Here is a 24,870-nt window from a genome sequence, read left to right as displayed (position 1 = left end):
GCTCATGCCTGTAATCCCAGCACTGTGGGAGGCCAAGGTGGGTGGATAGTGTGAGGTCAGGAGTTGGAGACCATCCTGGCCAACATGGTGAAACCCCATCTCTACTAAAAATATGAAAATTAGCCGGCTGTGGTGGCAGGCACCTATAATCCCAGCTACTTGGGAGGCTGAGGCAGGAGAATTGCTTGAACCCAGGAAGCAGAGGTTGCAGTGAGCCGAGACCACACCATTGCACTCCAGCCTGAGCAACAAGAGCAAAAAAAACTTTCTGAAAACAAACAAAACAAAAACCATGTTTTAGCCCGCATGTAGTGGCTCAGGCCTGTAATCCCAGCATTTTGGGAAGCCAAGGCGGGTGGATTGCTTGAGGTCAGGAGTTTGAGACCAGCCTGGACATCATGGTGAAAACCCCACGTCTCCTGAAATACAAAAATTAGCCAAGCATGGTGGTGGGCGCTTGTAATCCCAGCTACTCGAGAGGCTGAGAGAGGAGAATTGCTTGAACCCAGGAGGTGGAGATTGTAATGAGCCAAGATCATGCCACTGCACTCCAGCCTGGGCAACAGACTCTATGTCAAAAAAAAAAAAAAAAAAAGTTTTATTGAGCACCTACTATATTCCAAAATTAACTATTGATGAGCTGGATCCTGGTTCACAATTACTTCTTGTGAATTCCACCAGCATGTATTGAATAATTAATACATGTGAATAATAGTGGGACCAGGGCAGGAAGGGGAGACAGTAATGAATTAAAAAAATCCCTGCCCTTTGAAAAATTTATAGTTCAATACTCACTCTCTCTCTCTCTTTTTTTTTTTTTTTTTTTTTTAAAGAGAAGATGTTTTCGCTGTGTTACCTGGGCTAGTCTCAAACTCTTGGCCTCAAGTCATCCTCTCACTCAGCCTCCTGAGTATGAGGAATTACAAGCATGAGCCACCACACCCAGCTTCTTTAAAAAGAAAAAAAAAGTTGTATTGATATATGATTGACATATAGACATCATGTATGTTTAAGGTCTACAACTTGACACTTGAGGGATTAAAGAGAGGTAAGATTTTAAAAGACAGGTGAATAACTAAGGGAGAAGGGGTGAGTGGCGGGTAAGAGGGGGTGGGGAGGGGCTGTGGAAAGGAGCATCTGTAGTGAACCTTACAGGGAAAGCTGAGGGAGAGGGGCATGCTTGGCTTCCTGTCCCTGTAGGATTATAAAAGATGTTACCCAAATACCCTTGAAGCTTGAAATCAGCCCACAATGTCCAAAGGAGGGGCTCACTGAGGAGCTAAGGAAGAGGAATTAGCGCTTCTTTAACCTGTCTTTTGCATGTATATTGTGCTTGTGATATTTTTTGGTGTATAGATGATTTTCTTTCTTACGGAGTTAAATCTTTGTTTGTTTGTTTGTTTGAGATGGAGTTTTACTCTGTTGTCCAGGCTGGAGTGCGGTGGTACAATCTCAGCTCACTGCAACCTCCGCCTCCCGGGTTCAAGTGATTCTCTTGCCTCAGCTCCTGAGTACCTGGGACTACAGGTGCACACCACCATGCCCGGCTAATTTTTGTAATTTTAGTAGAGATGAGGTTTCGCCATGTTGGCCAGGCTGGTCTTGAACTCCTGACCTCAGGCTATCCACCAGCCTCAGTCTCCCCAAGTGCTGGGATTACAGGCATGAGCCACTGCACCCGGTCACTTATGGAGTTAAATCTTTTTGGATGGTGTGGTATATTTTATTTTCCAAGGGTGGCTGCACAAATATATATTCCATTCTAGATGCTTTTCTTAGAATGTGACCTTAGCAGGCCTCATTAAGAGGTAGAGTTTGTGTTCCCTCCCCTTGAACCTGGGTGGAACTTTATAACTGCCTCAACCAATAGAATGTGGCAGAAGTGACATCCAAGGCTCAGTCCTGAAAAGCAACGTGGTTCTGGGGGACTCTCTTGCTCTCTCTTGGGATGCTTCTGCTCTGAGCCCAGCCACCATATTGTGAGGAAGTCCAGGTCACACGGAGAAGCTAGATGTGGATGTTCTGACCAAGAGCCCCTGCTAGATTCCCAATCACCAGACAGGTAAGCAAGGAGGGCTTGGGGCTTGTGATATAACTGACATCTTGAAATGATTGTTGTGGCTTCTGGAGACTTGATTGTGGGGAAGGGAACTGCAGACCAGGAGTGGAAGCAGGGAGACCAGACAGGACTGTGTAGAGTGTCCAGGAGAGAGATGATGTGGTTTGGATTAGGGTTAAACCTGTGGAATATGTGAGAAGTGCTCCTATTTGGGAAATGTTTTGAAGATGGAGGGCACAGGACTTGCTGATGGACTGAATGGAGGGTGAGGGAAAGAGAGAACTTACTGACAACGTCTAGATTTCCGGCCTGGGCAATTGGGTATCGGATAAGCGATGAAATCACTTACTGAGATGAGGATGCCTGAGGGATGAGCAGTTTTGCAAGGTGGGGATGATCAGCTTGATCTGAGCAAGTTCTATGAGAAGCTTGTTAAATCTCCAAGTTGAAATGCTAAACAAACAGTTTAGATTTGTGAGTCTAGAGCTCTGATGAGGGGCCCAAGTTAGAGATATAAACTTGAGAGTCATTACAGATGATGTTCCAGACACTATTGGTTTGTTTTTAAAAAAAAAAACATTGGCCAGGCATGGTGGCTCACACCTATAATCCCAGCACTTTGGGAAGCCGAGGTGGGTGGATCACGAGGTCAAGAGATTGAGACCATCTTGGCCAACATGGTGAAACCCTGTCTGTACTAAAAATTCAAAACTTAGCTGGGCATGGTGGCACATGCCTGTAGTCCCAGCCAGTTGGCAGGCTGAGGCAGGAGAATCGCTTGAACCCGGGAGGCGGAGGTTGCAGTGAGCCGAGATCGTACCACTGCACTCCAGCTTGGTGACAGAGCAAGACTCCGTCTTAAAAACAAAAACAAAAACAAAACCCCAAACTTAGCTTAAACCAGCTATTTCATTTGCCCACCAGTTAGATGGGCTGGGAATCCAGGGCAGGGCACAGAAGAAATGGTTAGTCTCTACTCCACAGTTTCTGGGACTTTAGCTTGGAAGACTCAAGGATTGGAGGCAACATAAGAGCTGGGACTGGAATCATCTGGAAGCATCTTTACCCACAGACCTGGCTGGTTATTCACTGGAACCTCAGCACAGGCTGTCAACTGGGATACTTACAGTGCCCTCTCCATGTGGGTTGGGCTTCCTTCCAGTATGGCAGCCTTTGGGAGTTGGACTACTTAGATGGCAGCTTTCCTAACCTAGCCTTGGAAGTCACACAGCATCATCTCTACCCGCTTCTGTCGGTAACAAGAGAGTCACAAGTCTGCCTAGATTGAAGATCCCTTCTCTCTATGGAAGGAATGTGAAGATCATATTGGAGAAGAGCACATAGAATGAGAGATACTATTGGGCCAACTCTGGAAGACAGAATCTGTCACAGCTCACAGAGCCTTGTCGTTGGATGAGATACTTAGGAAGCGAGTGTAGATAGAGAGGAGAAGTCCTGGACTGGCCTGGGGACACTCAACATTTGGAGACTGAGAGGAGGAAGGGCCAGTGGGCAGAGGGAAACCTGGAGCAAAAGACATTTCTTGCAGTCACTGCTACTTCCTGCTGAAGTTCCTTAGGGAATGGGGTCAGGATAGATTCCTCTCTCCTTCCTCCATCTGTGTGGTAAAATATACATAGTGTGACATTTACCATCTTAGCAATTTTTTATTTTATTTTATTTTGTGAGACAGAGTCTCACTCTGTTGCCCAGACTGGAGTACAATGGCGTAATCTCAGCTCACTGCAACCTCCGCCTCCTGGGTTCAAGCAATTCTCCTGCCTCAGCCTCCCTAGTAGCTGGGACTAGCTAATTAGCCACCACACCTAGCTAATTTTTGTATTTTTAGTAGAGACAGGGTTTCACTATGTTCGCCAGGCTGGTCTCAAATTCTTGACCTCAGGTGATCCTCCCATCTCTGTCTCCCAAAGTGCTGGGATTATCGGCGTAAGCCCCCGTGCCCGCCACCATCTTAGCAATTTTTAAGTGTACAGTTGAGTGGCATTAAGTACATTCACATTGTAGTCTAACCATCACTACCATCCATCTCCATAGCTCTTTTCATCTTGTAAAACTGAAATTGTACATTAAACACTAACTCCCCATTCCCTCTTCCCCCTAGCCCCTGGCAACCACCACTCTGTCTCTATGATTTTGATGACTCTAAGTACCTCATGCAAGTGGAATCATAGTGTATTTGTCTTTCCATGACTGGCTTTCTTCACTTAGCATAATGTCTTCAAGACAGGACAGGTCTTGCATCAGCTGCAAGCTGGGGCCAGAACCAGCTGTCCCTGGTTCTGGGACATCCATGGGCATGGCCTGGGGGCTCACTTGAGCAAAATTCCATGGCCTCACCAAGGCAACCAGAAATCCCCCGTACCTCCATGCTGCACAGGCTCAGTCTTCCAAAACACTGGAGTGTGGGAGGGGGTTGCCTCAGTCCAGTTAAACCCATTTTTTTAGAAAACCATTTTTGCCGCTTTCTTTAAGAGCTAAAGAATCCTCCAGTTTACTCAACTCTAAAAAAAACCTTAACACCCAAACAGTAGCATCTGGACATAAATTTAACTTGATTTCAGAGTTTTCTCTAAGAATAGCTGGTGAATGTTGCTTTACGCCTTGGAGAATTTCCTAAGCTAAGAGAGTCCAAAGATAAGGATGATTTCACTTCCAGGAAACAAAACTGCCATTTAGTTCCCTAAATGGCAGATCCCAGGTAACAGTACAAAACAAGTCTCTCTTTACAAAGCCCCTGCTATGGTAGTTAAAATAAACAGACTATGTGTTAGAGTTGGAAATTCTGTTGTTATACAGATATCTTGCTGAAATGGGTTCTGACCTTTAGAAAGAGTTCTCAAGAATGAAACGCATGCTGTTCCTTTAATGTTGTTTTTGCTCATGCAAATGACATCCTGTTACACCCACGGATGCTTAACTACTAAGTTAAAACAACTACATGGCAATTTTGATCACTCCAAAGTCCCCTCACTGTTTTCTGGTTTTATGTAATTCGCATATTGTGTACAAAAGGACTTGACCTGGAGCCCGCAGCAAGAAATGTGTAATTAGAAACACTTCCCAAGGAAATGAGGTGACAAGTGAAGGCCTGAGGATTTCCGAGGGAGCCTGGAGCTGCAGATATTCATTATGGGTACTTGAGAGGCACAGCTGCCCCTGCTGAAAGCCATGTCAAATACTGTCCGCTGGATGCCAGCACGGAGACCAGCCCAGAGCCAGAGATGGTGACTATGGCAACATGCCGCTCCATTTTTAAACTTTCATTGCTTAAAAGGAAATTGCTTAGGCTTTTTCTCTTTTTTTTCCTTTTTCTCCCTACCAATTTCAGAGTTTGTACCAGACTAAATGTTAGCCTCCAGATCTAACATTTCCTGGGTAATTAGTGAGTAGCTGGGTGAAGTGCTTTTGGCCTTACCTCCAGTCTTGGCAACTCCAGCCGGTTATTAATTGCTGCACTGGGAAACACTTCCCAATCAAGCTATTATTTAATCAAAATAAAAGAAAATGAACTATGATTGCTATCAACAGCAATGATCAGCTCTCCGTAGGAGTCTAAATGGGAACTGGGGAGGTTCTCACTGGGAGAAGTGTTCCTCGGGGTCAGATAAGCAGGGCAACGTGAAGCTGCGTGGAGTACCCTTGGGAACTGGTTCTCGTGGGAGGAGAGAATGTGAACCGGCAGGAAGACCCAGAAAGATGACACGCACCCTGTCCTAGATCTCGGTCATTCATGGTCAGTATAACCTGTAACTTGGATGTTAAGCCGGTGCCCCAAATGCTGCTGTGGGAGTGTCTGAAGGGGAAAACACAGTCCACAGAAGCATTTGGGCCACTTCTATCAGCAGTAAATAGTAAAACCTGTAATTACCGTAATAACCACACTTCCTGAGTGTGTGCCAGGCAGGCACTGTGCCCCCAGGTTTATACTCAGATCTCAAGAGATCCCCACATTGCCACTGTGGGGAGAGTACAATCATGATCCGTCTTTCACAAGGACACTGAGACTGAGAGAGAGAAACTTGGCCAAGACCCACCACACCCTGGTGTGAATAGCAGAGCCAAGGCTTGAATTCTAGTCTCTGCATCAAGCATTTGCTTTTTATTTCAAGTGACAATATAAACATAACATAAAAGTGACCATCTTAACCATTTTTAAGTGGATAGTTCTGTGGCAGTAAGTACATTCACATTGTATGCAACCATCACCACCAACCATCTCTGGAGCTTTTTCATATCTCCAGCTGCAACTCTGTACCCATTAAACACTAACTCCCCATTCCCTCCTTCCCCAAGCCCCTGGCAACCACTATTCTGTCTCTAAGAGCATGATGATTCCATGGACCTCACTTGAGTGAATCACACACTATTTGTCCTTTGGTGACTGGCTTATTTCACTGTGCGTAACGTCCTCAGGGTTCATCCACGTTGTAGTATGAGTCAGAATTGCCTTCCTACTTAGGGCTGAATTGCATTCCATCATTTGTATACACCATATTTTGTTTATCCATTCATCTATGGATGGACGTTTGGGTTGTGCCCATGTTTTGGCTGTTGTGAATCATGCTGCTAGGTTTACTTCTTCTTCTTTTTTTTTTTTTTTTTGAAATGGAGTTTTGCTCTTGTCATCCAGGTTGGAGTACAGTGGCGCGATCTCGGTTCACTGCAAGCTCTGCCTTCTGGGGTCCAGCGATTCTCCTGTCTCAACCTCCCGAGTAGCTGGGATTGCAGATGCCCATCACCACGCCCAGCTAATTTTTTGTATTTTTGGTAGAGGCGGGATTTCATCATGTTGGCCAGGCTGATCTTGAACTCCCGACTTAAGGTGATCCACCTGCCTCGGCCTCCCAAATTGCTGGGATTACAGGCATGAGCCACGGTGCCTGGCCGCTACATTTAACTCTTAACCTTTACTAAGATTGATTGCACCTAGGAGCAGTTGCTCTTCAAGGATAACACATAGCTCACTGACTGCCTGTCACATCCCAACCTCAGAGAATCAGAGACTACCATGGGGCCCATCAGGCCACTAGGCCAGGTGCCACTCCTCTGGCAGGGAGAGAGGTGCCTGTGGCCACTGACCTCATAGGGTTCCACCGCTCCACACTGGCACGTTGCAGGAGGAATTTCAGTGTTCAATTCCAGGCTGTTTCTCTGAGTCTTAGGTTCTGGGATAAACAAGTTCCTTCAAGTCCAAACGGCTCAGATTCGACTTTATGCTAGATTCCACACCTGGAATCCTGCTCCAGGACTGCAGTCTCATCGTCCAGCTCCCGCAGGCGTCTTCTGAGCTAGTGGGTCTCAGCAGGGATGGGGGCAAGGGGCACTCCACACCCAGGGGACACCACCCACAGGAAGCTTTGTGGACATGTGAGGGGCATATGTGGTTGTCATAATGGTTGGGGGACACTGTTAATACTTACGTGAGGCCAGGGACTCAGGTGACCTGCAGTGTGTGAGGCAGTCACCCACAACAAAGAATTGTCCTACATCCTGAACTAATTTCAAAAAACCCATTAACATTTGTCTCCTAAGCTTTGTGACCTGAGTGCCACCTGCCTCCCCAGTTCCTCTCCCTCCACTCTCATGCTTAAAGATAAGCTGTTTTTGGGCCAGGCGCCGTGGCTCACGCCCGTAATCCCAGCACTTTGGGAGGCCGAGGCAGACGGATTCACAAGGTCAGGAGTTAGAGACCAGCCTGATCAACATGGTGAAACTCTGTCTCTACTAAAAATACAAAAATTAGCCATGGTGGCACGCACCTGTAATTCTAGCTACTCAGGAGGCTGAGGCAGGAGAATCGCTTTAACCTAGGAGGCAGAGGTTGCAGTGAGCTGAGATCATGCCATTGCACTCCAGTCTGGGCAACAGACTGAGATTCCGTCTTAAAAAAAAAAAAAAAAAAAAGCCTACTGTTTTCTCTGTCTAAAATGCCTATTTTTCCCCTTTGTCTGGTATGTGAGGGATTCTTTCTTTTTTCTTTTTTTTTGGAGACAGAGTCTCGTTCTGTCACCCAGGCTGGAGTGCAGTGGCGATCTCAGCTCACTGTAACCTCTGCCTCCCAGGTCCAAGTGACTCCCCTGCTTCAGCCTCCTGAGTAGCTGGCATTACAGGCACGCACCACCACACCCAGCTAATTTTTGTATTTTTAGTAGAGATGGGGTTTCACCATATTGGCCTGGTTGGTCTTGAACCCTTGACCTCAAGTGATCCACCCATCTCAGCCTCCCAAAGTGCTGGGATTACAGGCGTGAGCCACTGCGCCCGATGGGATTCTTTCTTTAAGGCTCAGATTAAATGTACCTATGTATGAGACTTCCCCAGAACTTCCCAGTAGCATGTGTCCGTCCCTAAATGGCACCTCGTAGCTCTTGGTATGTTCATGCATTTCAGAAACACTTTTTTCTTTCTGAGTACCTACTGTGTGCCAGGCACTAGGGTAGGCTAAGAATTTAAAGATGAATAAGACAGAGTCCTTGTCCTCAAGGACTCCTTCCCAGGAGAGTCAGAGATAGACAGTGATCACCATGCAAGACAACAAGTGCCAAAGAGAGGAGGACTGCAGTGTGGGAGCCGAGGAGCCATGAAGGAGCCCTGGGACTCTTGGAAGACTCCACTGGGAAGAGGTGGTTTAAGTTGGGTTTTGAAGAATCAAGAAGGAGAATCAGCCAAAGAAATGTGCCAAGATGCTGAGCTGAGATAATTCCACAGGGCTACAGTGTAAGAGGCAGATCTAGGAAGGTGGGTCCAGGAAGGTGGGCAGGGCCACATCCTGACAAGCCACTGCTGTTAATGATGAAGAGCAGGGAGCCTGTGTAGCCCTGGATTTCTTGGGATAATGCCTCCCAAGGCCCTGCTTGGGACATTAGGCACTCATCAGCCTCCTGCCCATGCCAGTGGAGCAGGGGTTCCCTCCAAGTCCTGTCCCAGAACGGTTCTGTTCCCAGGGAGGATAGGAACTCGAACTTGTGGAGCAGCTACTTGACGTGCCAAACACTTGTGTTCTCTTCAGCAAGAGGATACTTGCTGGTGTGCCTGGGAGACTGTCCCAGGATAAATGGGGAGTGTCTTTCTAGAATGTTAATTTCACTCAAAGATTGGGGAGGGAAAATCAATTAGTGTAAATGGTAAATAATTTAAAACATTATATTACATCAATAGTGGATATATTATGGGGCAGAATGCTAAAGTAATACACATTTTTCTTAATTTCATTTATCATTTGAAAAGGTAACACAAGCTCATGATACTAAATTCAAAACGTATAAGAGTTTAGAATAGGCCGGGTGTGGTGGCTCACGCCTGTAATCCCAGCACTTTGGGAGGCCAAGGCGGGCGGATCATGAGGTCAGGAGTTCAAGATCAGCCTGGGCAATGTAGTGAAACCCCATCTCTACTAAAAATACAAAAATTACCTGGGTGTGGTGGCATCCAGCTACTTGGGAGGCTGAAGCAGGAGAGTTGCTTGAACCTGGGAGGCCTCGGAGGTTGCAGTGAGCCAAGACCGGGCCATTGCACTCCAGCCTGGGCTACACAGCGAGACTTCATCTCAAAACAAAACAAACAAAAAAGAGTTAAGGAAAAACCAGCTGATACAGTATAGTATGGAAGATCTCTTCAGATAGCAAATGGACGATATGGTATATCTTGTGACCCACTTCTAGGAATTTACCCTGCACATATACTAACACATAAAAATGAAGAGTATTTGGGATCATGTTAGTTGTAGTGTCATTAGTAATAGGAAAATATTGGAAATGGCCATCATAGGGCTGGTTAACAAATTCTGATAGATTCATATAATGAAATATTATGCAGTCTCACTATGTTGCCCATGTTGGACTTGAACTTCTGAGTTCACTGCAGCCTCAGCTTTCTAAGCTCAACTGATCCTCCCACCTTGGCCTTCCAAGTAGCTGGGATTACAGGCACTTACCACTGTGCCTGGTTGGAATAATCTACGATTGTGTTATGGAAAGATCTCCAAGATGTAGTGTCATCTGAAAAAAGCAATCTGTGGAGTAGTGCGTATTTTATGTTACCATTTGCATTTTTTTAAAAAACCCACATACATAGGTATTTACTTCGACTATATATAGAATATCTCTTGGAGGGTACCCAAGAAAGTAGAAATAGTGGTTGCCTCCGGGAAGTGAAGCTGAGTGGCTGGAGAACAGAAATGTAAGTTCTGTGTGTGTGTGTGCGCGCGCGCGCACGTGCGTGTGTGTGTGTGTGTGTGTGTGTGTGTGTGCGCGCGCGCGCGCGCGTGAGATGGAGTCTCGCTCTTTCTCCCAAGCTGGAGTGCAGTGGCGCCATCTCGACTCCCTGCAACCTCCGCCTGCCAGGTTCAAGGGATTCTCCTACCTCAGCCTCCCGAGTAGCTGGGATTACAGGTGCCTGCCATCAAACCAAGCTAATTTTTTTGTATTTTCAGTAGAGATGGGGTTTCACCATGTAGGTCAGGCTGATCTTCAGGTCATCTATCTGCCTTGGACTCCCAAAGTGCTGGGATTACAGGCGTGAGCTACCGTGGCCAGCCTTCCTTGCCTCTTAAGTCTATACACAGTAAACAATAGTATTTTCCCAATCTTTCTGACCTTTGCCAATCTGATAGGTGAAAGCTGTGTCTCATTAGAGTCTATTTGCTCTTCCCTGTATTATGAAAGAGGTGGAGTCTCTCTTTTTATATTCAAGGGGCCTTTGTGTTTCACATTCTGGGAACTGATTCTTCATCTCATTCACCTGTTTTTCTATTGTGTTACTGGCTTTTTCTTATCAATATTTAGGATTTCTTTAAATATTAAGGGAAGGCATTTTTATGATATGAATTGCAAATACTTGCCACCAATAATGTTTCTCTTTTGATTTTGTTTTTCTGCCCCATATAATTACTTCTAATTGTTTCTTTTTGTAGCTGAATTTACTTTTGTTTTTCTAGCTTCTGAGTTCTATGTTATACTTAGAAAGGCTAATACGGTGAAACCCTGTCTCTACTTAAAAATACAAAAAACTAGCCGGGCGACGAGGCGGGCGCCTGTAGTCCCAGCTACTCGGGAGGCTGAGGCAGGAGAATGGCGTAAACCGGGAGGCGGAGCTTGCAGTGAGCTGAGATCCGGCCACTGCACTCCAGCCTGGGTGGCAGAGCAAGACTCTGTCTCAAAAAAAAAAAAAAAAAAGAGAAAGACTGCTTCTTTATCTGAGGTGATTAAAAAATATATTCATTAGTTCATTACATCAAAAGTTTACTAAGCCCTGACTATGCCAAGCACTGTCTGGGGGCTGGGATTGCCAGGCTGAACCAAACAAACCATGAGTACATGTTTTAAGGGTTTTTTGTTTGTTTTTTGAGACGGGGTCTTGCTCTGTTGCCAGGCTGGAGTGCAGTGGCACAATTTCAGCCCACTGCAACCTCCGCCTCCTGGGTTCAAGCAACTCTCCTGCCTCAGTCTCCCCAGTAGCTGGGACTACAGGCACATGCCGCCACGCCTGGCTAATTTTTTAAAAATTTATTTATTTATTTGTTTGTTTGTTTGTATTTTAGTAGAGATGAGATTTCACCATGTTGCCCAGGCTGATCTCGAACTCCTGAGCTCAGGCAATCTGCCCGCCTTAGCCTCCCAAAGTGCTAGGATTACAGGCGTGAGCTACTGCACCCAGCCGACTCCTGTTGTTTTATCTGCCCCACAGCTCCCTTCTGAGAATTCCCCACCACACACCATCCATCCGCTTCCCAGCGGGAATACCAATTAGCTGAGACCCCGCCCACTTATGGGTCCAGGGCCTGCTCAATACAGACTTTGCCAATCACAGCCTTTCTTTGTAAATCTGAAACAGAAACCCAGAGGGTCCAATGTCTGTCAGTTACAAAAGTGGGAATCCATCAGGGTCCACACTTCCTGCCCCATGGGCCAGAGAAGCAGAGGAACCTAATCTGCAGAGGTAGCCTGAATTAGGCATAGGGAGAAAGTCGGGGGCAAGAAAAGAAGAGTTCCCACGGGTCCATGTCTGTGTTTGTCAGGTGTGCCGGGGCTGAGGCTGTACTCCCATCTCAGTGTTCCTTGAGACCCTCCTACATCCTTCAGTTCTCCTGAAGCTTTCACTTAGGTGTCTGTCACCTGCAATCAGAGTCCTAGAAAGTAGCTGAGATGTCCCTCATCCTGGATAGATTTGTCTCTGATGCCTTCTCTCTCTCTTTTGTTTTTTAATTTTTTTGAGACGGAGACTCACTCTGACACCGAGGCTGAAGTGCAGCGATGCGATCTCGGTTCGCTGCAACCTCCACTTCCCAGGTTCAAGTGATTCTCCTGCCTTAGCCTCCCGAGTAGCTGGGACTACAGGCGCCCGCCACCATTCCTGGTTGATTTTTGTGTTTTTAGTAGAGATGGAGTTTCACCATGTTCCCATGCTGGTCTTGAACTCCTGACCTCAAGTGGGAGGCCTGCCTCGGCCTCCCAAAGTGCTAGGATTACAGGTGTGAGCCATCGCGTTCAGCCTCCAAAGTCTTCTCTTAGGTATATCACAAAAGTGGGCCAGGAGGCTGGTTCAGCAGCTGAATGGTGTCCCAGAGGGCAAATGGAGTGTGATTATGGACAAGGTCCGGGGCTCCAGGGGCCGGCGTTCTCAGCCACTCACTGTTGGAGGCTGTGTCACCAAACTGGAAGACTGTCAGTACAAACTCAAAGCTGCTTCTCTTTCAGTCTGATACATACAAGTGAAATTCTGATTTTTACAAAATGAGAACTTCTTACCCTCTTCACTGAGCGCTCCCGTGTAAGGATGTAGAACAGGAACGCGGGCCCAAATTTAGCCAGCGTTTTACCCTCAAATCTGTTCTTTCCCGCCTAGGACGCTTTTGGTTCTTTCCGGAATTACAGCTGCACCCTAGACTGGAGATCTGGAAATCAGTTTTTCCTCATTAATGTCTCTGGTACTTGACCCTTCTTTTCCATTGTCACAGCCAAGTCCAGGTTTTATTGTCTCGGGCCTGAATTGTTGTAATAGAGTCCTAAGTCAATGCCTCTGCACAGCCTGAAATGCCATCTCACATGTAAACTAGAACCTAAATTCAAATATTGCCCTCTCTGTGGGGCTTCTCTGTCCCCAGGAGTCACCGTCTGTAGTCACTAACATCTCAGACGTTAACTATCCAGGGATCAGCCACGTGACCTGAGGCTTAACTCCATGGAGTTCAGTTTCTTCATCTGTCAGATGGAATAAACAGCAGGGTTGTGGTGAGAATTCAATGAAACTGTGTATACAGAAATGACCACTTGCTGGGCACGGTGGCTCATTCCTATAACCCCAGCACTTTGGGAGGCCCTGGTGGGAGGGTAGCTTGAAGCCAGGAGTTCAAGACCAGCCTGGGTCACCAGGTTGGGTCAATATTAGCAAGACCCTTGTCTCTACAAAAATTTTAAAACTAGCCAGGCACAGGGCACAGTGGCTCACGCCTGGAATCCCAGCACTTTGGGAGGCAAAGGCAGGCAGATCACTTGAGGTCAGGAGTTCAAGGCCAGCCTGGCTAACATGGTAAAAAATACTCTACTAAAAATACAAATACAAAACAAATCTCTACTAAAAATACAAAGATTAGCTGGGCATGGTGGCGGGCACCTGTAATCCCAGCTACTCAGGAGGCTGAGGCAGGAGAATCTCTTGAAGAAGGCAGAGGTTGCTATGAGCCGAGATTGCACCACTGAACTCCAGCCTGGGTGGCAGAGGGACACCCTGTCTCAAAAAACAAACAGACAAAAAACAACAACAACCACAATTTAAAGTTAGCTGGGCATGGTGGCGGGTTCCTGTAATCCCACCTACTCAGGAGACTGAGGCAAGAGAATTGCTTGAACCTCGGAGGCAGAGGTTGCAGCGAGCCAAGATTGCACAATGCCACTGCACTCCAGCCTGGGTGACAGAGCAAAACTCCATCTCAAAAAAATAAAAAAATAAAACTAGCCAGGCATGATGATACACACCTGTAGTCTCAGCTATTTGGGAGGCTGAGGCAGGAGGACCACTTGAGCCCAGGAGTTAGAGGCTGCACTGAGCCATGATCACACCACTGCACTCCAACCTGGGCAACAACAAGACTCTGTCTCTAAAAGAAAAAAAAAAAAAAAGAAAGAAATGACCGTTTCAGGGCTTGCACATAAATGGTAACCCACCCTTGTCCCCTTTGCTCACTTTGTCTTATTTTTTTAGCAGGCTGTTAACTCTTTGAAACCTGGAAACTTGGCCAGGCGCAGTGGCTGAAGCCTGTAATCTCAGCACTTTGGGAGGCTGAGGCGGGCGGATCACGAGGTCAGGAGATCGAGACCATCCTAGCTAACACGTGAAACCCCATCTCTACTAAAAATACAAAAAAGTTAGCCGGGCGTGGTGGCAGGCTCCTGTAGTCCTAGCTACTTGGGAGGCTGAGGCAGGAGAATGACATGAACCCGGGAGGCAGAGCTTGCAGTGAGCCGAGATCGCTACACTGGATTCCAGCCTGGGCTACAGAGCGAGACTCCGTCTCAAAAAAAAAAAAAAAAGAAACCTGGAACCTTGCCTTGCCCTTAGTGCCTAGCAGACAGCATGGCACAGAGTAGGCACTCAATGAATGTAAGATGAATAAATACATAAATGGAGGAATGAATCAGAAAAACCTTTTCCACTCCTTTAGTCTTTCTCCTCAATCCTTTATGCATATTTTCCAAACTAATGACTTTTCATTTTGACTTTGGACAAACGTATTACTTCTTGTTTAAAAATGATCTATGCTTCTCTAGTACCTATAGGTTCAACTTTTAAATTTTAGATTCGAGGCCCTGGTAATCTGGCCTGAGACACAGTTTTTCAACTCATCTGTTATTCACCACTACAATCCTTTTAATCTAGTCCTGGCACGTCCATTCATTATTGTCAGCTACCTCCAAAAAGCCCTTTCCCTTTTTCTTTTTTTTTTTTTTGAGATGTAGTCTCACTTTATCACCCAGGCTGGAGTGCAGTGGCGCATTCCTGGCTCACTGCAACCTCTGCCTCCTGGGTTCAAGCAATTTTCCTGCCTCAGCTTCCTGAGTAGCTGGGATTACAGGCATGCGCCACCATGCCCAGCTAATTTTTGTATTTTTAGTAGAGACAAGGTTTCACCATGTTGGCCATGCTGGTCTCGAACTCCTGACCTCGTGATCCACCTGCCTTGGCCTCCCAAAGTGCTGGGATTACTTACAGGCATGAACCACCATGCCCCGCCCTTTTTTTCTTTCTTTTTTTTAAAGACACGATCTCACTCTGTCACCCAGACTGTAATGCAGTGGTACAATCATGGCTCACTGCAGCCTCAAACTCCTGGGCTTCATTGATTCTCCGGCATCAGCTTCCAGTGTAACTGGGACTATAGGTAAGTGCCACAATTATACCCAGCTAATTTTTTCAATTTTTCTTTTTTAGACACAGGGATCTTGCTCTGTTGCCCAGGCTGGTCTCAAACTCGTAGCCTCAAGTTATCCTCCCACATCACCTTCCCAAAGTGCTAGGATTACAGGTGTGAGCCACTGTGCCCAGCCTCTTTTCCTTTCTCATCCGTATCTTTGCACCAGCATCCATCCTCAGGCCCCCTGCCAACGGCATTTTCCTTCTCTCTTCCCAGCCACGTCCTACCATCTGTGGCAGAGAAAGCTAGTTATCTCCCAATATTCCTAAAGAAATGTAAAAAAAAAGTCCCCAATAATTCTATCACGTAACATCTGGGCATATTTTCTTCCAAGATTTATTTCCATACATTTAAAATAAAATTCCAAAAAGTATTAATTGGGAAGAAGTTCCTATCAGGACCATGCACGTATTTCTATTTAGAGAAACAAAAAGAAGCAAGTAAAAATCACCATAACCCTACTGGCCAGTGTTTGTTTGTTTGTTTGTTTTGAGATGGAGTCTCGCTCTGTCGCGCAGGCTGGAGTGCAGTGGCGAGATCTCGGCTCACTGCCAGCTCTGCCTCCTGGATTCATGCCATTCTCCTGCCTCAGCCTCAAGAGTAGCTGGAACTACAGGCGCCCGCCACCTCGCCCGGCTAATTTTTTGTATTTTTAGTAGAGACGGGGTTTCACTGTGTTAGCCAGGATGGTCTCGATCTCCTGATCTCATGATCCACCCGCCTTGGCTTCCCAAAGTGTTGGGATTACAGGCATGAACCACCGCACCCGGCCTAGCCAGTGTTTTAACCTTTTGGTTATATATAGCCTTTCAACACATACGAGTATTTAGAACAATTTCATTCTTCTTTTTTATTTTTTTTACAAAGTTGAGATATTGTGGTGATCAACCTAGTTTCTATTCTAATTTGGTTGGCCTTGTTTCAAAAACATTTTTTCACATCATTAAGAAAGCTTGGTAAAAATGATTTTTTGTTTGTTTGTTTTTTTTTGAGATGGAATCTCGCTTCTTTGCCCAGGCTGGAGTGCAGTGGTGCAATCTTGGCTCACTGCAACCTCTGCCTCCCAGGTTCAAGCAGTTCTCCTGCTTCAGCCTCCCCAGTAGCTGGGATTACAGGCATGTGCCACCACGCCCAACTAATTTTTGTACTTTTAGTAAAAAGACGGCGTTTCACCCTGTTGGCCAGGCTGGTCTCAAACAAGTGATCCACCCGCCTCGGTCTCCCAAAATGCTGGGATTACAAGCATGAGCCACCGCGCCTGGCCAGAAATGATTATTTTTAATGGAAACACAATATCCCATTGTTTGAGTAAACCATAATTTACTTATCTTTTCATTGTTCCACATTTAGGGTTTCTTTTTTCAGGTTTTTATTTTAAACAATGCTGCAATGAATGTTTGTGCATAAATCTTTGACCTTGTTTCTCAATAGATCCTTAGAATTTTTATAGTAATCACATTTCTTTTTTTTTTTTTGAGGCAGAGTCTCGCTCTGTTGCCCAGGCTGGAGTGCAGTGGCCGGATCTCAGCTCACTGCAAGCTCCGCCTCCCGGGTTCACGCCATTCTCCTGCCTCAGCCTCCCGAGTAGCTGGGACTACAGGCGCCCGCCACCTCGCCCAGCTAGTTTTTGTATTTTTAGCAGAGACGGGGTTTCACCGTGTTAGCCAGGATGGTCTCGATCTTCTGACCTCGTGATCCGCCTGTCTCAGCCTCCCAAAGTGCTGGGATTACAGGCTTGAGCCACCGCGCCCGGCCTAATCACATTTCTTGAGTACTCACCATGTTCCAAGCATTTTTTTTTTTTTTTTTGTGAGACAGGGTGTTGCTCTGTTGCCCAGGCCAGAGTGCAGTGGTGCGATCATAGCTCACTGCCATCTTGAACTCCTGGCCCCAAGCAATCCTCCCACGTCAGCCTCCCAAAGCTCCGAGATTACAAATGTGACGCACTGTGCCCGGCCTCCAAGCAACTGCCCTAAATTTTCATAACACTGCTATCAGGGAGGTATTATCATTCCCATTGCACAGATGACAAAACTGAAGCACAAGTAAGTAGAGGAATATGCTCAAAGTGCTCAAAACCATGAGAGTGAGACAAAAATGTACCCTGGTTCAGTCTGCCTCCAAAGCTCATGCTGTCAATCATGAACTGTTCAAGGCTCCTGACATGTATTGCCAAATGACTTCCTGGAATGGTTGTTCCGATTTATGCTACACCAACAGTATAAGAATGCCCATCACTCTCACTTCTAGTGATTGCTAGACATTTGCTCTCACCTTCTGTGCGCTGTCTCTTCCTGTAGTTTGCTCGTCTACATGGGCAGTGAAGGTTACCATGGCCCACTAACTAGCCCAGCTGAACTGCCCAGTGGCAGGGCAAGTGGTGATGTTTCCCCCAGAACCTGGCCACATCCATCCCACTCTGATAGGAGAATATCTAAACAAATGCAATCACTATAGAACAGTGCTGTTATCCTGGGAGACAGAGAGCCCTGTAGGCGGGACTGCCTCCTGCCCTGCCTGTCTGTGCAGAGTCTAGAGGAGCCAGCATCCGGAGGTTCCTGCACACAGGCCATCTGTAAGTTGTGTGTTTATGAGCTGTAATTACACTAGGGGTGGTTTCTTCATTGTCCCTGAGCTGGTTATTCATGCATCTCAGTGCGATTTCAAAGAATATAAAACCAGGTTAATTTCAAAGAAAATAAAATCATGAGTTTGCTATGATTTAAGAATAAAGCTAATATAACAAAGAAGATTCATTCGTTTCCTTTGAAATGCCAATATCATATAAATTCTGCAGTTGGATCAGAAGTGGTATTCTGGGCATGAACGATCCCTTTTTGGAAGATTGAGGACAGCTCATGGAAGCATCTGAAATGTATTTTTCTAACACAGTTTTGATGCCAGGTTTCTTCCAGGGTAGTTAATGCCTTCAGCAGCATGACATAAGAAATATATATTTGGTCTCTGCCCCCAGTTCCTGGCACAGAGCTCCTAAAACACTCGTAATTTCCAGGCTGCTATGGGTGCTAGGAACATCCTTTGTTCTAATATTTGGTCTTTAATCCTGGTTCCTGACACAGAGCTCCTAGATTCCTTGTAATTTCCTGGGTTATAGGAGTGTCTTTTGTTCTAACAAGACAACTCCTGATGGGCTCCTGAGTAGCTTCAGGACGGGGATGGTCACCAGAAAGACCAAGCCATGACTAGAAGCTTGGAACTTTCTGCCCTGGCTCCCATCCTCCGGGAAGGAGATTGAGTTAATAATTAATCATGGTTATGTGAAGAAGATTCCCTAAAATTCAGGGCACAGTGGCTTATGCCTGTAATCCCAGCACTTTGGGAGGCTGAGGAGGGCGGATCACTTGAGGTCAGGAGTTCCAGATCAGCCTGGGCAACATGGTGAAACCCCATCTCTACTAAAAATACAAAAATCAGCCAGGCGTGATGGTGCATGCCTGTAGTCCCAGCACTTTGGGAGGCTGAGGTGGGTGGGTCACTTGAGGCCAGGAGTTTGAGGCCAGTCTGGGCAACATGGTGAAACCCTATCTCTAACAAAATTAGCCAGGCATTGTGGTGCGCACCTATAGTCCCAGCTACTCGGGAGGCTGAGGCAGGGGAGTCACTTGAACCTGAGAGACGGAGGTTGCAGAGAGCCGAGATTGCACCATTGCACTCCAGCCTGGGTGACAGAGTGAGACTCCGTCTCAAAAACAAAAAAAAGAAAACCCCAGGATTCGGAGGGCAGAGGGCTTCCCTGTGGGTGAACATGTGCACATGCTGGGATGGTGGCACCCCCAACTCCTCCAGGACAGGCACTCTTAAGCTTGGGACCCTTCCAGAGCTTGCCCCCTGTGCCTCTTCACCTGGCTGTTCTCAGTGTCCTTCATCATCTCCTTTCTAATAAACCTGTCAACAGAAGTGTTTCCTTGTGTTGTGTGAGCTATCGTAGCAAATGATCGGATCTTGGGAGGCCCCAATTTGTAGCCAAGTTGGACAGAAGTGTGGGTAACTTCGGACCCACTGCCTGCAATTGGCATCTGAAGTGGGGGGCAGTCTTGTGGGACAGGGCCCTTTGCTTGTGAGATTTGACACTCCAGGGAGATAGTGTCAGAATTGAGCTGACTTGTAGGACACCCAGCGGGTGTCTGAGAGTCCGAGCATTGATTGATGTAGGAAAATCCTCACACATATTTGGTGTCAGAAGCGTTCTGTGTGAGTAGAAAAACACAGGTTTTCACATTTAACAGGATATCTTGGCCAGGGACAGTGGCTCACACCTGTAACCCCTGCACTTTGGAAGACCAAGGTAGGAGGATGGCTTGAGGCCAGGAATTCGAGACCAGGAATTCGAGACCAGCCTAGGCAACAGAGTGAGACCCCTGTCGCTACAAAAAATACAAAAATTAGATCGGTATGGTGGTGCACACCTGTATTCCCAGCTGCTTGAGGGGCTGAGGTGGGAGGATCACTTGAGCTCAGGAGTTCAAGGCTGCAGTGAGCCATGATCCTGCTATTGTACTCCAGCCTGGGTGAGAGAGTGACACCCCATCTCAAAACTAAGAATAAAAATTAAAAATGTCACAGGACATCTGCTGCTCACTTGCTGAGCAGCGTGGTCCTCTGGGGTTCAGTGTTGATAGCAGGCCTCTGAATCATGGTAATAGCCACTACTCACGAGCACCCACCGTGTACTCAGCACTGCTAGGAGTTTTATGCAAGCCTTGTTTCTAATCTGCATCATAACCGTGTGAGGTAGATAGGATTTTCTCTAGCTTGCAGAGGTAGAAGCTGAAACCCAGAGGTCCCAGAGCTAGTGATAACTCGGATCGGCAAACCCAAGCCGCACCCTTGTGCCGCACAGGACGCTCTTTTGGAGTTTATTGAATGGGCTATTCCATTCCCCATGCCTCGCCCTTCTCCTCCATGACTGGCTGAGCTGCAAGGAAGGGAGACTTTTGATAACTCAGAGGAAACTTGAAGAATAAATGCATTTGCACTATTGTCTTTGGATATATACTCTAAAAAGACAGTGGAGATGAGGAAGGGTTGTCTGGAACACCGACACTTCTTCCCAGATTGATGAGGTTTTTAATCCATTCTTGGCTTGAACTATTGTCCTTGATAAGTGAGGAACACATGTGTCTATGACCATCCCTACAGTCCCAAGGACGTGCCCCGTCACCTATTTCTCTCGGCTTCTCACACAAGTTCTAAAAGCTGGAAGGAACTGCAGTAAAATAGCGCTCTTCCTCTTTCTTCCACATAGTGTCAGAGGTCCAGAGACAAACAGAATCCTGTCTGGGCCTATGGTAGGACACTATCAGGGGCTGCTGGTGCCAATCGTTGAGGGAATGGCAGGTTCTCAGGCAGGAAGAGGAGACTTGAAGGACAGAACTTTGGCAGGAAGTAGCAGGGACACCATGTCCCCTTGGCATTTTCTCTTGTGTGGGGAGAAGAGGGTGCCCTAGATGGCTGGCCCTGGGGATAAAAGTTGAAAAAGCCTCTACTGTAGGGGGTAGGCTGGGGACCAGTTGGACTCTATGCATACACCTTTGTGGTTTTTTTTTTTTTTTGAGACAGAGTCTTACTCTGTCACCCAGGCTGGAGTGCAGTGGTGTGATCTTGGCCCACTCCAACCTCCGCCTCCCAGGTTCAAACAATTCTCCTGCCTCTGCCTCCTGGGTAACTGGGATTACAGGCACGTGCCACCACACCTGGCTAATTTTTGTATTTTTAGTAGAGATGGGGTTTCACCATGTTGGTCAGGCTGATCTCGAACTCCCGACCTCATGATCCGCCCACCTTGGCCTCCCAAAGTGCTGAGATTACAGACGTAAGCCACCGCGCCTGGCCTACAGCTCTTTTGAAAATTTTTAAAAATACACTGTATGATGCAGAAAATATTAGTATGTGTTTCTCTGCTATTAGTTTGAGGGCTCCAGGATAGGACCACATCCTGTTCTCCCTGGTACTCACAGAACCTAACTCAGACCTGGCATGGGATTGGCATTCAGGAAATACTGGGATGAGGGTTATGAGTAAGTCACGTTTGTAAGCTGCTATATGGGGTTTTGTATTAGTCGTTGGGTTTATTTCGACATCTAACATCCCTGAGCTTCTAGTCAAGTCTTATTCAAATGTTGTATCTGATCTCAGATGTCCTGGGGAATTAAGGAAGGAAATTAAAGTATCTATGCCAAATTGAAAAAGAGTAACGAATAACCCTCCCCCCATCGTCTCTTCCTCCCATTCTCTCAGGCCAACAGAAATGATCGAAAGTTCCTATGGGTAAGGCAAACTTCATGGAGAAGAGCTGGGGCATTGAGGACCACCTCTTGATCATTCTCTACTTCTAGTCTCAGGATTTAACTGCCTTTTTTTTTTTTTAAAGACAGTCTTGCTCTTGTCACCCAGGCTGGAGTGCAATGGCGTGATCTTGGCTCACTGAACTTCTGCATCCTAGGTTCAAGCGACTCTCCTGGCTCAGCCTCCTGAGTAGCTGGGATTACAGGCGCCCGTCACCATGCCCAGCTAATTTTTGTATTTTTAGTAGAGATGGGGTTTCACCATGTTGGCCAGGCTGGTCTCGAAGTCCTGACCTCAGGTGATCCACCCACCTCGGCCTCTCAAAGTGCTGGGATTACAGGCGTTGGCCACCACGCCCGGCCAGGATTTAACTTTCACTGGATTAAGGAAAGCAGCAGGTTTCTCAGGGAGACTATGCCTATGTTAGATTGACAGTCCAGTGCGTGTTCCAGTAGCCCGCACCAGCCTGTACTTTGATGGAAAATACCGTAAAATAATCTGATTTAAGCAGGAGCTAACAGCTGAAGCTTCTCATGGTCCTGCCTAGAAAGGTATGCTAATATTTCATTGGTCTCAGGATCAGTGAAAACTATAAAAACCTAGAACCTAAAACATTCTGGGCTTTTTAATGTGCACCTTCTGTATTTTGCATTTTTCTAATAATAGTTACCTACTGAACTACAGGTACTCTGCTAGTTACATAATTTATATTGTTGGCAACCCTCACAATCCTGCAAGGTAAAATATTGCAAAACCTACCTTCACCTATAGATAAGGTAGGAGAGGCTACCAAGGAACAAAGCTTATAATATCCCCAAACTGGAGACCTTACAAGGTTGCATGTTTCTTGAAGCCTAAGCTAATTTTCAGACTTCTTACTCTGATGAATTATTATTTTTTTTAAGGGCCAGTGATTACTTGTAGGTTTTTTCCTTTCTTTTTAAAAACTGACCTCCAATATGTCTCCATCAAAACAGTGCATGCATTTTGAATTCATGCGTGCTAAAATGTTTCAGAATGGGCACTCGAAAGGGACAATATGAAAGGGAAGGGGGAGAGGGGAAACGTGGCTGACCAAGTCCAATCACATTGCAAGTTCTAGTCCTCCAGGCCTGCGATGCATGAAGAATCTGTATGCCAAACTTCTTCTTCTGCAAGGATCCCCCTCCTGGCCTTCTGAATCTCCTAGGTCAGCTCAAACCCTGGCTCTTGCCTAAGGCCTTCCCCGCCACTGCAAATAAAACAATTCTTTTCCATATTCTGATAATGCTTATAGTCCAATTGCGCATTTGAAACTTAATCAGGGTTGGCTTTGCATTTTCATTTAAATGTGTTTTCTATGGTTGTAACTATCAAGGTCACAAGGGCTAAGAGCCACATTTCTTTTTATCCCTTTGTCACAGATGGTACTGTGGATGTAGAAGTTGCTTGATAAAACTTGATCAATGAATAAGTAGTTGAAAAATAAATGAATTTGGAATAATTCAGGGACTAAGTACATTAGGATGGCATAAATGACATTTTAAAAAGTACTTTAAAGTTTGTAAAATATTCCTCAGCAGTCTCATTTGTACCTCACAATAACCCACAGAGGAAACTGACTCAGAGAGGGTAAGTGGCCTGCTCTTGAAACCCAGATCCTCTTACTCCAAAGTTTGCATTATTCCATAGTAGTTGACCTCAAGTATGGATGTAAGATTAAGTCTGGACACTGTTCTCTACCATTAAACATCCTTACCAGCAGAGGGCGCAAGAACATGCATGGGTCTTGGAGTCAGATAGGTTTGTATACTGGCCCACCCCAGCTAAGAGCTAGATGACTTGGGGCAAATTATTTAATTTTTCTGAGCCTCATCTGCAAAATATCGATAATGCTTTCACCACCACCACAGAGTGGTTATAAAGATTAGAAATACTCTGTGGCTGGCATACAGTAGGTGAACAATAAACCATATCTCAAGATCCCCAGAAGGGGGTCACGGAAGCAGTTTGGAGATTAGACATTTTCTTTCTTTTTTTTTTTTGAGACGGAGTCTCGCTCTGTCCCCAGGCTGGAGTGCAGTGGCGCGATCTCGGCTCACTGCAAGCTCCGCTTCCCAGGTTCATGCCATTCTCCTGCCTCAGACTCCCCAGCTGCTGGGACTAATAGGCGCCTGCCAGCACGCCCGGCTAATTTTTTGTATTTTTAGTAGAGACGGGGTTTCACCGTGTTAGCCAGGATGGTCTCGATCTCCTGACCTTGTGATCCGCCCGCCTCGGCCTCCCAAAGTGCTGGGATTACAGGCATGAGCCACCACGCCTCGCCGGAGATTAGACATTGATTCTTGTTTGATGCTTTAATAAATATTTGAAATTGGTTTCATACTTCACACTTCACATAGACAAAAGGTTACAGAAAATGAAGGTTATAAAAAATGAATATTGATGGAAACTTTTTAGTATTTTTTAATCGATGTATCATGGTTGTACATATTTTGGGGGATGATAGAAACATTTCAATACCCAGTAAAATTGTAAGAAAGCAGACTGAACAACCTTTATGGATGAAAACCTTAAAAACGTGAAATGCCATTTGCCCCAGCATCTATTTAACCTAAGAAAATAATATTGGGTGGTAGCAAGATTTAGAAAAACAAAAAGGAAGTCATCATCACTTCGTAAGAGCAAACGTGGAAACCACAAGTTTATTAAATGCACAGGTTTAAAAGCGTACAGTCTCTCCATCAAATTGAACACTGTGTAGTCATTAAAATAAAAATTATTCCACGTAGAAAAATATTCTACATGGAAAGATAATCACAACACAGCAGGCAAAAATCACAAGAGACAAAACAGCCCGATTTCACTTTTGTTTAAAAAACACACCCCAGGCCAGGCATGGCAGCTCACACCTGTAATCCCAGTGCTTTGGGAGGCCACCATGGGAGGACTGCTTGAGGCTGGAAGTTCCAGACCAGCCTGAGCAACATAGTGAGACTTCATCTCTACAAAAAAACTTATTCTCTCTTTTTTTTTTTTGAGATGGAGTCTTGATCTGTCACCCAGGCTGGAGTGCAGTGGCACGATCTTGGCTCAC

Source organism: Trachypithecus francoisi, unplaced genomic scaffold (genome assembly GCF_009764315.1).
Source record: "Trachypithecus francoisi isolate TF-2019V2 unplaced genomic scaffold, Tfra_2.0 Lachesis_group19, whole genome shotgun sequence".
Classification (NCBI taxonomy): domain Eukaryota; kingdom Metazoa; phylum Chordata; class Mammalia; order Primates; family Cercopithecidae; genus Trachypithecus; species Trachypithecus francoisi.
The sequence above is the reverse complement of the archived record's forward strand: the minus strand, read 5'-3'. Positions refer to the sequence as shown.